A 15039-nucleotide genomic window follows, 5' to 3' on the forward strand; every position below is an offset into this window, starting at 1 on the left:
TTGTATTTGTGCATGATTGTTTCTGATGTTCTGACTGTATTTGAGAATATGTCCAACAAGCTAATGAACTCACCCCCCTCCCCCCACCACCACAAAGGCCTAATTGAACACGTTTTCTCATCCAACTCCCCTTGCCTGTCCTTCGCTCAACTATCATCCTTTTTTCTTAGGCCGAAAAGTAACCCCGTTGTCTCTTAAAAGGTCAGCCTACAGGAGATTTAAACTGTCTGAGAACCTGAGGGTCCTCCTTCATTGGGGCAGAGAGGAAACTCCTGGAGTTCACCAGGTCTTTTCTAATTCTTCTTGGGCTGGAATAAATGAAAACCTGGCTCGTACCAACAAAGTGCTTAAGTAAGTAGAGGAGTCCTATCAGTGTGATTTTTAAAGAATTATGACAGAAGATCCCCAGTGACTAGCAGAAGTTGAATATATCTTCTTTCTCCCCACTGTCTCAGTGGTTTCTGATCTTAGAAAAATCTTCACTTGAACTCTCTTGCGTGTGCCTTTACAGAAAGCCGAAATCATGATTGAAAATGGATCAGGTATAACTTGTCGATAAATAAACATTGGTGGATAAGCAGTTGACTCTCTAGAGAATGCCTTCCATTTCATTACTTTGCCATAATCTCCAAGGTCAATTGAGTCCTAAGCAACATCAGGTGTGTGTGTGTTTAATAGAATTAACTAGACCAGAGCTCCTGAACCTTGGCACTATTGACATTTGGAGGCCAGGTAATTTTTTGTCGTCGGTGGGCATTGTAAGATGTTTCGCAGCATCCCTGGCCTCTACCCACGAGACGCCGATAGCATCTCCCTGACAGTGGTGACAGCCAAATATATCTCCAGACATTGCCAAATGTCCCCTGTGTGTGTGTATGGGGCAGGGGGAAGGAGGGTAAGATCGTGCCAGGGATTGCAGGGGGAGTGGGGGGGGGAGTGAAAAGCACCGAACTAGACCAAACACCGTGGACAGATTTAGGTGTGTACATGCATGTACGTGACTCTGCTTCCACACAGAAGCAGATCCCAATTCCTTTTCCAAAAGTAACTGATATAGACCGGGGGGCCTATGCTGGACCTGTTGTTGAAAACAAAAATGGCTGCAATTAGAACTGTAGAAATGTCTGCCTTAAAGCTGCTGAGTTGCTAAAAATATCACAGGGAGCTCCTCCAACACTGGGGATGTTAAAAGAATTTTATCATCTGATTATTTCCACCTTTAGATTATCCATTATCAACATAAATAAATTGCATTGCGGGCCTGAGCAATGACGTTATCTAGTGGAAGGCATTCCCAGATTTGGAGTCTGAGAACCTGAGCTTGGGTCTGAGCTCTGCAAGTGTCTAGTTAATCACTTTATCTCTCCGGGCCTATTTCCTTGTCCAAAATGGGGAAAACAATAATACTTAATCCACTGGGTTGCTGTGAGGGTCCAAGCTGTTAGTGAGAAGTAGCAGGGCTTATTCTTGAGGAATTAGGAACGCTAGACGCAGAGAGCCCTGGGTTGACCTTGAGCAAATGATGCACTGTTGCAAGCCACACCTGATGTGCGAAGTGCAGAAATAATCCTATGATTCCGTAGGGTTGTTATGGAGTTTAAATGAGATAATGTGTCATATCTGCTGGGTAAATATTATTATTGGTCTTTGGTAAATTGCCTCAATCTGTACAAAGACATATCATTTTATTGTAACTTCTTTTCTATGAGCATTGAAACCTGGAAATTTGAAGAACAAATTAATACTCCTACACGAGTGAGACCCTGTTATAAGTAAGTAGCATCCCAAATTCCAACCAACATTAAACTATGTGCAACCTTCCAACTTCCCTGTTGAATCAGTTAGGGCACAGGTTTGTTGCAATAACATAAGGTTCTCTTCCCTTTACTGGAATAATGTTCTAATAAGTTTTTTACAGCCTCTCTAGCACATAAAACACATGGGGTCAGGCATTGCGGTCCCAACTTGCACAATGTATGTCCAGTTCTGAACACTTAAATCTGACTAGGTGCTGTTGCATCTTCCCCAAAAGCGTTAACAAACTGCACTGCAGTTGTAAAATGGGGTACAGGGAGGTATTTCCTAAGTTTAAATATAAATAAAGGGATTTTATAAATATAAATAAGGAGTATCTTTTATATAAACCCTATATAAAGGGTTTAAATAAAAATAAAAGGTATCTTTCATATAAACTTTTTAAAAAGATTTTATTTATTTAGTTGAGAGAGAGAGAGCACAAGCAGGGGGAGGGGCAGAGGAAGAAGGAGAAGCAGACTCCCCGCTGAGTAGGGAGCCCACCGGGGCTCAATCCCAGGACCCCAAGATCATGACCTGAGCAGAAGGCAGACACTTAACTGACTGAGCCACCCAGGCGCCCCTCTTTTATTTTATCTTTTTGAAAGATTTTATTTATGTATTTTATTTATGTATTTATTTATGTATTCATTTATTATGTATTTGTCAGAGAGAGAGAGACAGCACAAGGAAGGGGAGAGGCAGGCAGACGGAGAAGCAGGCTCCTCGCAGAGCAAGGAGCCCAATGCGGACTCAGTCCCAGGACCTTGGGATCATGACCTGAGCTGAAGGCAGATGCTCAGCCGACTGAGCCACCCAGGCATCCTGCCCCTCTTTTATATAAACTTTTTAATTAAAGTATAACATTCATACAGAGAAGTGCACAAATCACAAGTTGTACAAATCAGTGAATTTTTACAAAACAAACACACTTATGTAATCATTGAGTATTTTTAAAGGTTAGAGAATCCTGTAATAAACGTGTTTTATCATTAGGAGGTAAAAAGAAAAGGTTACTATGAATTATTTTTTATAAAGAGTTATTTATTTGAGAAAGAGAGAGAAAGAGAAAGCGGGAGTGGGGGTGGGGGAAGGGCAGAGGGAGAGAATCTTCAAGCAGACTCCCCGCTGAGCACGGAGCCAGGATACAGGGCTGGATCTCCTGACCCATGAGATCATGACCTGAGCTGAAACCAAGAGTCCAACGCTTAACCGACCGAGCCACCCAGGCGCCCCAAAAAGGTTACTATGAATCTGAAAGAAAACAGTGGAGATTTCCCAGATAAGACAGTAACTGTCTTTGCTGTGCAAATGTGATTCTGAATTGTCAAACGGCAATATTGCAAAATGATAAATTGGAATCAGATTGCCAAAGTCATTTCACCAACTACCACTGGATACATGATTCTAGGCAGGCCTCGGTCTTCTTATCTGTTAAATGGGGATAATAACAGAATTGTTATTAGGAATAAATGAAATAATGCTTTCAGAAGTTTGGATAAGTTCTGACACACACTCTGTTTATACATGTAAACATTATCCACTTAGGATGATTTCCCAAGGGACAACAGGAAGGCAGTTATGGAGATCACAAGAATTCTTTGGGAAAAAGGGGAGATTTTGCACTGAAGGGGAGCTGGATCAGAGCAGCTAAGGGGTACGCTATCACTGCACCCCGGGACCAGCAAATGCTAGAGAACGAAGCCTAAGAGAAGCAAAGTACCAAGAGGCAGCAGGCAGGGCGATGAACCGAGGGGCTGTGAAGATAGTGCAGTTCTGAACAGAAAGCCACGGGGGTGTGCCTGGCATCCAAACAGGACATGACCTGATTTTTCAGAGACCAGAGTAAGGTCTACGAGTGACTGTTTGTTTGATGTGGGTCTAGAGAGAGGAACAAGAGACCAAGCCGCCATAGGCATCATAATCCCCGGGGTCAGAGCCTTAAAAGGCCCGAGCACCAAAGGAAGGGACTTGGTTAGGACCTTATCCAGGCTAAGACACTGGAGCGACTTAGAGCTTAGGAATGACCTCAAGTGTATATTGTCAGGCCTGGCATTCCTTCACACTGAAATAAGATGTAATTGTGCCCTTGAATCGACTTGGACCCTGAATGAGAGAAAGAGGAGCTACTCAAGAGAATGGAGTCTCAGGGGCTGGACACAGTGGCAGGGAAACCTACCCTCTGGAAGACGACGCCAAGCCCTTGCCCCAAATCCAGCCAGCAGCCTAACTGGTCCCAGCGGACCTGAGAGCGCCCTTACTTGCTCTTCATCATCTCAATCTGGAAAACGGCCTACAAGGCTCTACGAGTCTTTAAAAGGAAGCAATTTGCTTTCTTTTTTCTTGACCGGTTACAGGGAATGCATCAATACGAGATTCAACAGGACAATGATGGTGAACGAGTGTGACCCAGTGCCCTCACTTTCACGAAAGATCTGTCACAAATGAATAAAGGGGATGAAATACCCAAGCTAGGGAGAGCCAGCGGTGGCCTGTGGGTTTCCCAGAGCCTGAACTTTGGCCTCGGAATCCTTCTCAACCCAGGACATCAGGCAGCCGTTACCAAATGTTCGGGGCTTGCTCAAGATAGAAATCCATCTTGTCATACCTGGACTTAGCCCTCATTTCTTGTTACAAGTTACGCACCTATCCAGTCCACTTCTCCCAAAGCCCAATGCAAAGGGTATCAGATTTGGAAATTTGCCTGGCTTCAACCCTGCATATTTAAATTAAGCCCTGGATAGGTAACAATTGCCTCTCTATTTAGGGACCTGTTCTCATATTTCTGAGTTTATAACTGATTTATGACCTATAAATAGTCACATCAACCTCATTGCTGAATAATTTACATACTGAGGTCATGCTCTCTGGATGAACCTGACACCAATTAGTGTTGCACTAATCAGCTGTGTGCATCCACCCTAGAACACATGGAGAGCCACACCCCAAAGTGGTGGGAACAGAAAGGCAGAAGGCCTAGATAGTATTCCCTCCTTTTAAGCCCAGCCAATTTCCTTTCCTTTTAGCTTCGTCTCTCAAATGGGATATTATTTTCCCATAGATGGAAATGTTAAGAGATCTACTAAAATAATAAATGTTTTGAAGGCTCTCAAACTCAAAAACTCTAGACTCAAAGCATTATTTCTGTAGATATAGTGAGGGCTAAACAGAGGTTGATCATTTGTGCTTTAGACTTTAGTACATCAATAAACCAGATCTCTTCTGCACTATGAGATGGGAGAAAGACTGTTTATAGCTTTTGAGTATAGTCTGTGTGCCCATCTAAGAAATGGTCATGTCATACCATTTCCCTCTTTGCCTGCAGAGAACCAATTAGAAAGAAGTTGCAAAAGAGGGGCGCCTGGGTGGTTTAGTCGGTTCAGCGTCTGCCTTTGGCTCAGGTCATGATCCCAGAGTCCTGGGATGGAGCCCTGCGTCAGGCACTGTGCTCAGCGGTGAGTCTGCTTCTCCCTCTCCCTCCCATCCTCCCCCCTGCTTGTGCTCTTGGACTCTCTCTCTCTCTCTCAAATTAATAAATAAAAATTCTTAAAAAAAAAAAAAGAAGTTGCAAAAGATTTGAGTTTCCTGACAATTGGTGCTGTAAGTGAAAGAAAGAGGAATTAATTAAATTTAAAATAACTCACTTCCACCATCCCAGCATCTGGGTTAGTGAATACAAGTACGGGTAGCTATGGGTTAGGTAGTGAACTGTCTTGGTAGCTATGGAGCTAACACAGAGAAGTAGGCACCTGAATCATTAGGTTCTCCTAATATACTGAGAGTTAGAATTAAAAAAAACAAGAAGCGGGGCACCTGGGTGGCACAGCGGTTAAGCGTCTGCCTTCGGCTCAGGGCGTGATCCCGGCGATCTGGGATCGAGCCCCACATCAGGCTCTTCCGCTATGAGCCTGCTTCTTCCTCTCCCACTCCCCCTGCTTGTGTTCCCTCTCTCGCTGGTTGTCTCTATCTCTGTCGAATAAATAAATAAAATCTTTAAAAAAAAAAAACAAAAACAAGAAGCATTTTCCAGTAGCCACTTGGGGACTTTTGACTCCCTGAAAGAGGAGGGCATGAGTCTCGGAACCACAAACACTTTATTTTAATACTACTTCCTCAATTAGCATAAGCTCAAACTTATTATTTTTCCAAGTACATTGTGTTGCCACTGTTCATCTAATAGAAAAGAAAAACTCATTCCAATTCCAATCTGGATGAATATCACATTTCCTTTGATAAACGTCAGTGGGTTGATGGGAACAGACCCATTCCAAGCTGAAATACTCCAGCCTGAGCTTTGTGACTAACTGTGCCTAAAGACAGCTCATTTCATCCTGGAGTGTCCTCGCCTCAGCAACCCAGGCAAAACCAAAAAGATCACAGAGCAAAACCAACTGAGAGTATGACAACATTAACACGGAGATCTTATGTTCATCTGTTATCGGAACCCCAGTCAATTTACAAAAATGTCATTTTAAAGAAAAAATGGTTTGGCCTGAGTAATTGTATATAACCAGAAAAAGCAAACAAACAAAATACGATATAGTAGTTAAGACGAGTGGGCCCTACTTCCAATCTAATTTTGCATCTAATTTTTTTTTAAAGATTTTATTTATTTATTTGACAGAGAGAGAGACAGCCAGCGAGAGAGGGAACACAAGCAGGGGGAGTGGGAGAGGAAGAAGCAGGCTCCCAGCGGAGGAGCCTGAAGTGGGGCTCGGTCCCATAACGCCGGGATCACGCCCTGAGCCGAAGGCAGACGCTTAACCGCTGTGCCACCCAGGCGCCCCTAATTTTGCATCTAATTTTTAAAATCAAAGTTTCTCATATTTAATTTTGCCAAACTTAACAATTTCAGAGACATTTTATCCTCATTGCTGATTGGCTTTTAATTGGAAATAGCCCCCAAAGCTTTAAATCTAAGTGTCTCTGCCTTCTCAGGTGCATTTAGCCTTTTGACACATCGGGGTGTCTTAAATTTCTGTGAACTGGGAGCCCAGGTTCCAGTTCTGCTATCCTCTACCCGTACACTTGAAAACGTCACCGGCTTAACGGGTTTCAGGTTTTTCATCTTCAACACAAAAATGTCGGTATCTTATCATACCAGGATAGTTGGGAGATTTAAAACAGGGACACCTAAAATTTTCCTAGTAAGCTTTTCTCTCCCCCCCGCCCCAGCCGGCACGAAGATTATTAACAGTAAACTTAACAGCCGCCATTTACTAAGCATTCCGGGCCAGCTGTTCTGTGCATACTTAAAATTTTATAGATCAGAAAACTGAGGTATAGAGGGGTTAGGTAAATTGCCTAAAGTCACATAAATAGTAAATGGCAAAACTGGGACTCCTGCCCATGGCTACTTAGATGCAGGTTTGGCTTTCTAATGGGAATCCCCATGAGCCACAAGGAAGGAGATATGGGCTAGTGCCAGGCTAAAAGACGAATCAGGCAAGGCTTAAAGAAGAATGGGTGGATTCTGGGACAAGGGTCTCCGAAGAAGACCAACTTATCTTCACTTTGGCAAAAAGAGAAGTAAGTCTCTATTCCACGTAGGGACACACACTGTATAACGGAAAATGTGGAGTTTGGAATCAGAACAGCCTATGTGAGACTCTTGGCGAAGCCGCTACTTAGCCGATCCGCTGTTAGCCTCGTTTTTCTCATCTGTGAAATAGGGACAATAACACTTGGCAAGTTGTTTTGGTGGTCAGAAATAATTCATGTCAAGCACTTTGCACATGGTACGCATACAATACAGGGCAGGCAATATATCGTATCCTTCCATAAGTACCTTGGCAGCGTTTTCCCAAAAATGTATTGTTAGTAGGCATTAGGTAATAAAAGGAAAAGATGAAAGAAATTCTAAGTGAGAGGACGGTTTGGCAGTCAAGTAAATCTGGGAGATGCTGTTAAAGCAAAAAGGAACTGTTCTTTTACTGCAGGACTTTTCAGAGCCTTTAAATTGCAAAGAGGCAATAGGAATCTCCAAGAGGAAGCGTTTTCCCAATCATTGATCAGACAGCCCCATTTTTTACGGAGCATTTTATAGGACTGACATTCCTGTGGAACACATGTCAAGAAGCACTGGTCTGGTGAGTTTGGGAAGAAAAAGCTGGGTTCCTTAGTCATTGTGATGTGCTTACTGTTTGTAGTACCTCCAGAGCCATCTCTCCTCTCCATTTATTTCTCCCCAGAATAGGACTTCTTTTTACAAATGTCACAGAATGAAGCTTGAAAGATTTCTAGCATCCATTCAAGTGAAAAGTTCAGCTCCCAACAGGACCAGGCAACATACACAGAGCTGACCAAGGAAGACCCATGGGGCCAAGGCATGACTGGGCCCCTTAGGATGGCAGGACACGGCTGCTTCCCCCCCCACCCCCCCCTCGCCAGAGAAGCTTATAAAGTGCTGGTACTCCCCACACCACCAGTAAGCACCAGCCAGGGGAAAAGAGGACCCATCACTTGTCACTTACCCAGAGAGCAAGAGGCCAGCCCCTCCAGAGTGGCCCTGCTTAGCGTCTGTCCTTGCACTTGGCCAGCCCGGCCCAAGGAGGGGGAAAGAATTAAACAGAGGATCAGCTTTTTATTTTCATGTAAAAAGCACTTGCCCTGGGGTTATAAATGTTACTGCATTTGTGTAGCCCTTTACTGCTGCCCTCAGCTTGCAAGCATCACGGGATCCCAGGGGCAGTACTTTTTTATAACCCTTGATCAATAGCTTATTTCTATCGCCTTCAGTCCCAGCTGCCAATCCGTTCGGTATAATGTGGGAGGCAGACTTCACTGCTCTCCAGCTGTACATGGTATGAATGTAAACTGCGCGGGGAACATATGCATGTGTGTGTGTGCATTGAGTGGGGGACACTGGATTTTTGAACAAGGAATGACAAAAATGGGCCCCTTGTTCTGGGAGACTACACAAAAACTGGGAGTTTTCTCTCCGGCATCTAGGAGAGGCTTCTCTCCCTCTCTCTCTCTCTCTCTCTCTCTCTGTCTCTGTGTCTGAAACGACATGCTTGGTACTCTTTGGTGGGTCAAGATAAATAAGACACGATTCTCTCTTGTTTGTGTGTTTTTCTGTTATGTAAATGGGGGGTGAAAGAAGGAATGAAAAGGTAAATGTGTGTTCTAAGAGAGAAAGGGCCATGCCTATCTTGCGATCACCCTTGTGTTCCCAGCACCTCGAGAGAGCCTCGCACGAAGTAAGTGATCAGGAAGTATTTGTTGGCTAACTGAATGAATTCTCATTTGCAACAGGAGGGGAGGAGGAGACTCCTGGAACATTCTCCTAGAACTGCCTGGGCTAAGAGCAAAGGACAAAGGCTTTATGTTGCCACAGCTCTGGGGACCACAAAGAGCTAGGGCGTGTCTGCTTTATTGAAGGCTCACTGCTAGGCACAGTAGGAACCATGAGAAATACGGTGGATGAGTACAACCAGCTTCCACTGTTCCATCTTTTCAGGAGTCAGCCAAGCAGCCCCCTAGAGGACAGATACCTCACCTCGCTGTCGTCCCCCCCTCAGAAGCCAGTTTTAGGACCAGCCCACTCTAGGAGAGGCCTTGAAGCAGGACCCCAAGGCTTCCCCAACATTCTCCAGCTCCAGGAAAACGACTCCAGCTCTCCGTAAGGCAGCCAGGTCTGCCCTTGTCTGAACCTGCGTCCTTGAGACTCAGCCAAACCTCTCCCGGCTTGGCGCAGGGACGTTGAGGTGACATTCTTCTCCCTGCCACTCAGCATCTTTTAAACAATCCTCCTCCACCTTGGGAGAAAACGCAGGCATTCACTGCAAACTAGGGCCATGGAAGCTGAAAATTCCCTTTTTCCCGGGGAGGGGATTTTTCAGTGCAAGTGACCAAAAACACACCTCCCGTGAAAAATAGGAATCTGGGATCTCTGCAAGTTGTCTCTGGCAAAGTTCTTTCGGTGGCCGGTGGTAGAAATCCACGTCAGGCGGAGTTAGGTAAAGGAGGGACAGGGACCTCATTGGAAGGACGTGAAGGTGTCTCATGCGGCCAGGTCAGTGGGCCTCAGAAGGACCTGGACCTGAGCCCTGGAAAGGGGGAGAAGCAGGAGTAGCAGCTCCCCGCGTCTGCCTGCTGCCAGCTGCACTTGAGCTGCCTCCTGCTTCCCGCTCATCCCAGAGTTCACAGCCTCGGGGACATGTGGCGGGAGGGGAGCAGGAGGCTGGCACGGGCCCTTCTGGCTCGAGACCACACCGCCCGTAGTGCACCATGAATTCAGATTTTTAATAAATCCTGTAATTATCTTGTGAACAGAACATTTTCATGGCACTATATTTTTTGGGTTAAAAGCATTAATTTGTCCAATATAAACATTAAAAAATACACCATCGTTTCTGTAACCTTGTTCCTGGATTTCTTAATGCACCAGGAGCCTTACAAAAGAGAAGAGAGCTCTAAGGCCCCAGCTAAGGGGTGCGTCCTGCTCTGGGTCCCCGCCGCCAGGGGCCAGCTCTCAGGCCCAGGTTTGAAGGTCTGGGAGATTCTGCCCCGCTCCGCGTGGGCCAGAGGTGTGCCCCAGCACGGTCGATTGTAATACTGCAAACTCCTTTACGAACGCAGAAGAAAAGGGGTCGTCCTGGGCCAGGCAGACAGACGTCCCTCGGTAGCTACTGAACTCTCTTCTTGGTGGGCTCTCTCTGTGCAGATGCCGACTGCTGCAAGTCTCCATCCGGGCAAGCAGAGGACCCCAAGGACTGTGGAATCGAGGAGGGAGCTCACCTTTCCTAAGGGTGTATGACCCCAAAGCATGTTTTCCCCCATCTCGTTGTTTTAGTGTACCGCTATTTTCCTCGAGCCTGATACCTTTTTCTTTGTAATTTTCTGATTTATCATATCTTTTCTTTTGAGTTGCCTCAAATTCTTTGTGGCACGACAAAAGAAAAAAATTAGATAAATGTCAGGGTTTGTATTTAATGTCATCAAATCAACACGCATCTTGTAGGCTTCTCAGGATCCTAGCTGTCCTCCCAGAGGGCTGGGTCCAAGTTGGCCTTGGTTTGCCCGCCGCTCCTTCCCTCTCTCCTTCCTTCCTTCCTTCTTTTTTTCTTTTGTTGTTCAAGAGTAACATTTTTCTGTAGAAGCAATACAAATATCTCTAAAAAATATATTTTTGAATGGGAAGTATGACCAATAAAATAAAAATTATTCAAATATCCACCGCACGCCCCAAGAGATAATCGCTGTTAACATTGTGGTGTATAACTTTCCAGATAACTGTCAATTAAATTAGCCCCACTCTTAAAATATCTCTTTACTACAGCATTGACTTGTATCCTCTTTTTTCCACTTAGCAATATGTCCTATGTGTCTTTGCACATCACTGCATATTATTCTGGAAACATTTTATTTCCCAAACTGGAATCCAAATTGTTTTTCTGATGTATAAAATATTCATCCAATACAGAAAAAATAAAGTTTCCCTCCTAATTCCACTTCCTAAAGATAACCACTGTTACTAAAAAATAAATCCTTCAAGTTTTCATATATATATAAACACATTTACATAAGCAGAATCACAACACACGGTGTTTGTAACCTGCTTTTTACTGCTTATCACTAGATTATGAGTATCTTTCATGTCAATACACATAATGCACCATCCTTCTTCATGTTTGCATAGAATTCCATTCCATTGAATCAATGTCAGAAGTTATTTAATCAGCTATTGTTGGAAACATGTGAGTTAGTTCCAATTTTTTTAACCAATATTTTACTATCGTTTACTGTTATTGCTAAACATCATTGTACACACGTCTTTGTCACATGGCTGATTATTCCCTTTGAAAAAATTCCTAAAAGGATAATTGCTGTGAAAAATAGGCTATATCTTTTTAAATTTGATTCATGTTAATTAATCGCTCTGGAGAAAGTTGTACCAATTTACATTTCACCAATGCATATGAGTTACAGTGATTATCCATACTGTCTCCAGCATTGGCCATTCGCGCTCCTTTTTATCTTTGCCAGTATGACGACCGAAATGATATTTTATTGCAGTTTCAATCTGAAAGTCTTTGATTATTGGTGAGGTTGAGCATGTTTTTATATCTTTATTTGTCATCGAATTTAATTTATGAATTCTCTGTTTATGTTCCTTGCCCATTTTATTTTAGTGAAATATTCTCTTTTTTTTTTCTTATTGGTTAGTAAAAGTCCTTAATATATTAAGGCTATTAACCTGAACACCTACGTTGAAATTATTTTTCCTCACCTAGTTCATTGTGTCTTTTGCCATGGAGAGTTGTTTTTTTTTTTTTATAAGATTTTATTTATTTATTCGACAGAGAGAGAGACAGCCAGCGAGAGAGGGAACACAAGCACGGGGAGCGGGAGAGGAAGAAGCAGGCTCATAGCGGAGGAGCCCGATGTGGGGCTTGATCCCATCACACCGGGATCACGCCCTGAGCCGAAGGCAGACGCTTAACCGCTGTGCCACCCAGGCACCCCTGCCATGGAGAGTTTTTGTTTTTATGTATTTGGATCAGCCCTAGGTAACAGAAAGTCAAGTAACAGGGGCTAAAGCCAGAAAATATTAACTATTTAATTAACCTATAATCCAGAGATACGTGGTTCCAGAATCGGTGTGGGGGTTCAGAGGTATCATCCATCTCTTTATGGACATCTGTCAGATTTGCCATCTACAATGTGCGGACAGGGTCTCCCCTCTTAAGATGAGAGGGCTGTGATACCCCCCAATCTTACATCCTCATAGTCTAATTAGGAAGGCGGAGGATGAGGACAAATTTTTTTTTTTATTTCACAGATCTGTTATCTCATCAGGAAGGAAAGTCTTTCCCAGTAGTCCCCAGCAGATTTGTATTTACATCTCACTGGTAACCAGTCGTGCCTGCCAGAATAGTCAAACTGTCAATCATTTCCTCCAGGACTTGCGGCTTTACTACCACATTACCAAAGGCCCTTCCCACACCCCAAAATTCTTTTTAAATGAACTAGCCATCTCCCCCCTCCAACAAATGTTATCTTTTGGCCTTTTGGTTGGAATTACATCAGAATTACAGATTAAAAAAATAATTAATTAATTAATTAACTAAATAAAATTCCAGATTAATTTTGGAAGACTTCAGCTCTTTACCAATATTTAGTCTTTCTTCCCAGGATCATGGAGTGTGCCTCTATTTTTCAAGTCTCCTTTCGTGTCCTTTGGCAAGGTTTTATAGTTTCTTCAGAAATATCCATTTTTGTTAAGTTTATTTGTAAGTATTTCCTTTTTACACCAATTGTGAATGGATCTTTTGTGCCAAAAGAAAAGCCAAGGAGGGACCATTCTTGTGTTCTTTAAATATGCCCTATTTGGTTATGATTATTTTAAAATATTGTTTGATTCAACTTGCTAATATTATTTAATATTTTATTTAGCATTTATTCCCAAGAGAGGTTGGGCTATTGTATTTTTAATCCTTTTAAGTGTTTTTGTAATAAAATTTGCAAAGCTAATAAATGAATTAGGGGACTTGCGATCTCTCCCTTACTCTAAAGCCAGTTATCGAATACAGTAGCCACGACTGTGTGTGGCAACTGAGCATTAGAAATGTGGTTATTGCAACGAGGAACTGATGGTTAAGATTTCTACTTTAACTTAATTTAGGTTAACTTACATTTATATTTTAAAAACGATCCTCAATTCAGTTACTGGAAAACTTTTGACTATGTTTGGAATCAAGTGGGTATGTGAATCTACCCTTCAACTGTAAATTTCATAAAATCTAAATCTTTGGAGATCGATACTTCTGATGAAAATTTAGTGTCTGAATTGAGATGTGTTATATGTGTAAAACGCACTAGAGCTCAAAGAGTGTGAAAAAATAATGTAAAATGTCCCCTCAATAATTTTTGTATTAATTACATAATGAAATGAAAATATTTTCATATATTGGATTGAATTGAACATATTATTAAAATTAACTTCACCTGGTTCTTTTTACTTTTTTATGTGGTTACTAGAAAAATCTAAATTCTACGTGAGGCTCACATTATATTTCTATTGGACTACACTGCTCTAGATTTTAAAGAACAGCAATTATCTGATACTTCACATTTGCCAGAACTACACTTGTTTTTTTACAACTGCATATTGTCCCATCAACTGGATGAACTAAATGTGGTTAACCAACTGTTATTGTTGAATATTTTAGGTTATTTTTTCCTTTCTTTTTTCTACCTTTCTTCCTTTCAACAATTATAAACAATTTTGTGTTTAACAAGTTTGTGGCCGTATCTTTGTATAAGAGAATGACGTGATCAGATTTGCCTTTCGGAAATCACTTTGGTCTTATTGGGTGGCCAAGGCCAAGCATGGATTCAGCCAGTGAGGAAGCCATCGCCAAAGCTCTAGGGAGATGGAGCCAGTGGAGATGGAAAGAAATGGACGCTTTTCAGAGATATTTAGGACATAAAGCCAATAGGACTTGGAACGGATTGGATACCAGAATCAGGACAAGGAAATCATTAAGGAAGACTCCTCCGGTTCTTCTGGGGCAACCAGAAGTTGGTAGACAGCCAATGAGTTGGGAGTCCTAGAGAAGGATGGGTTTGGGGGAATAAAACCTTGAGTTCAGTTTTGGAATGGTGATTTAACATTCTCTTGATGGATGCATCCAAGGAGAGATGTGGAATAGACAGTCAGAGCAAGAAGAGAGGAGAGGATAGAGGTAAAATTTGGAAGTCATTAGTGTATAGGCAATATCTGAAGCCTGGAAGGGCCTGAATGATATATTCTGGGGAGAGAATGTAGATTGGGAGATCTGTGTGCTGGCAGGGGGGTGGGAGAGAGGCCAAGCCTTGAGGAACATCAATATTTACAGCCAGGTGGAGAGGCAGGAGTTAGGGATGGAGACTGAGAGGGACCAGAGGTGTGAAAGCAAAGCCAGGACTGTGTTCTGTGGACTGTCACAGAAGCCAAGGAAAGGGAGAATTTCAGGGAGAGATTACCAACAATTTCTGAGAGGTTTATCGAGATGAACTAAAAAAAAAAAAAATCTATTGCTCAATCTCACTAATAATCAGGAAATATAAATGAAAACAATAAGATATCGCTGTTCACCCACCAGATGGTTAAGATTTTCAAGATTAATAATATCCAGGGTGGGCAAGGATAGAAGAAGGGTTAATCTCACATCCTGTTGGTAGAAATGTAAAGGTACCAACTTTTTGGGTTGTCTTGGCAGCATCTATCAAAATATAAGTGATACACACTCTTTAACC

This window comes from Ursus arctos, unplaced genomic scaffold (genome assembly GCF_023065955.2).
Source record: "Ursus arctos isolate Adak ecotype North America unplaced genomic scaffold, UrsArc2.0 scaffold_23, whole genome shotgun sequence".
NCBI classification, from domain to species: domain Eukaryota; kingdom Metazoa; phylum Chordata; class Mammalia; order Carnivora; family Ursidae; genus Ursus; species Ursus arctos.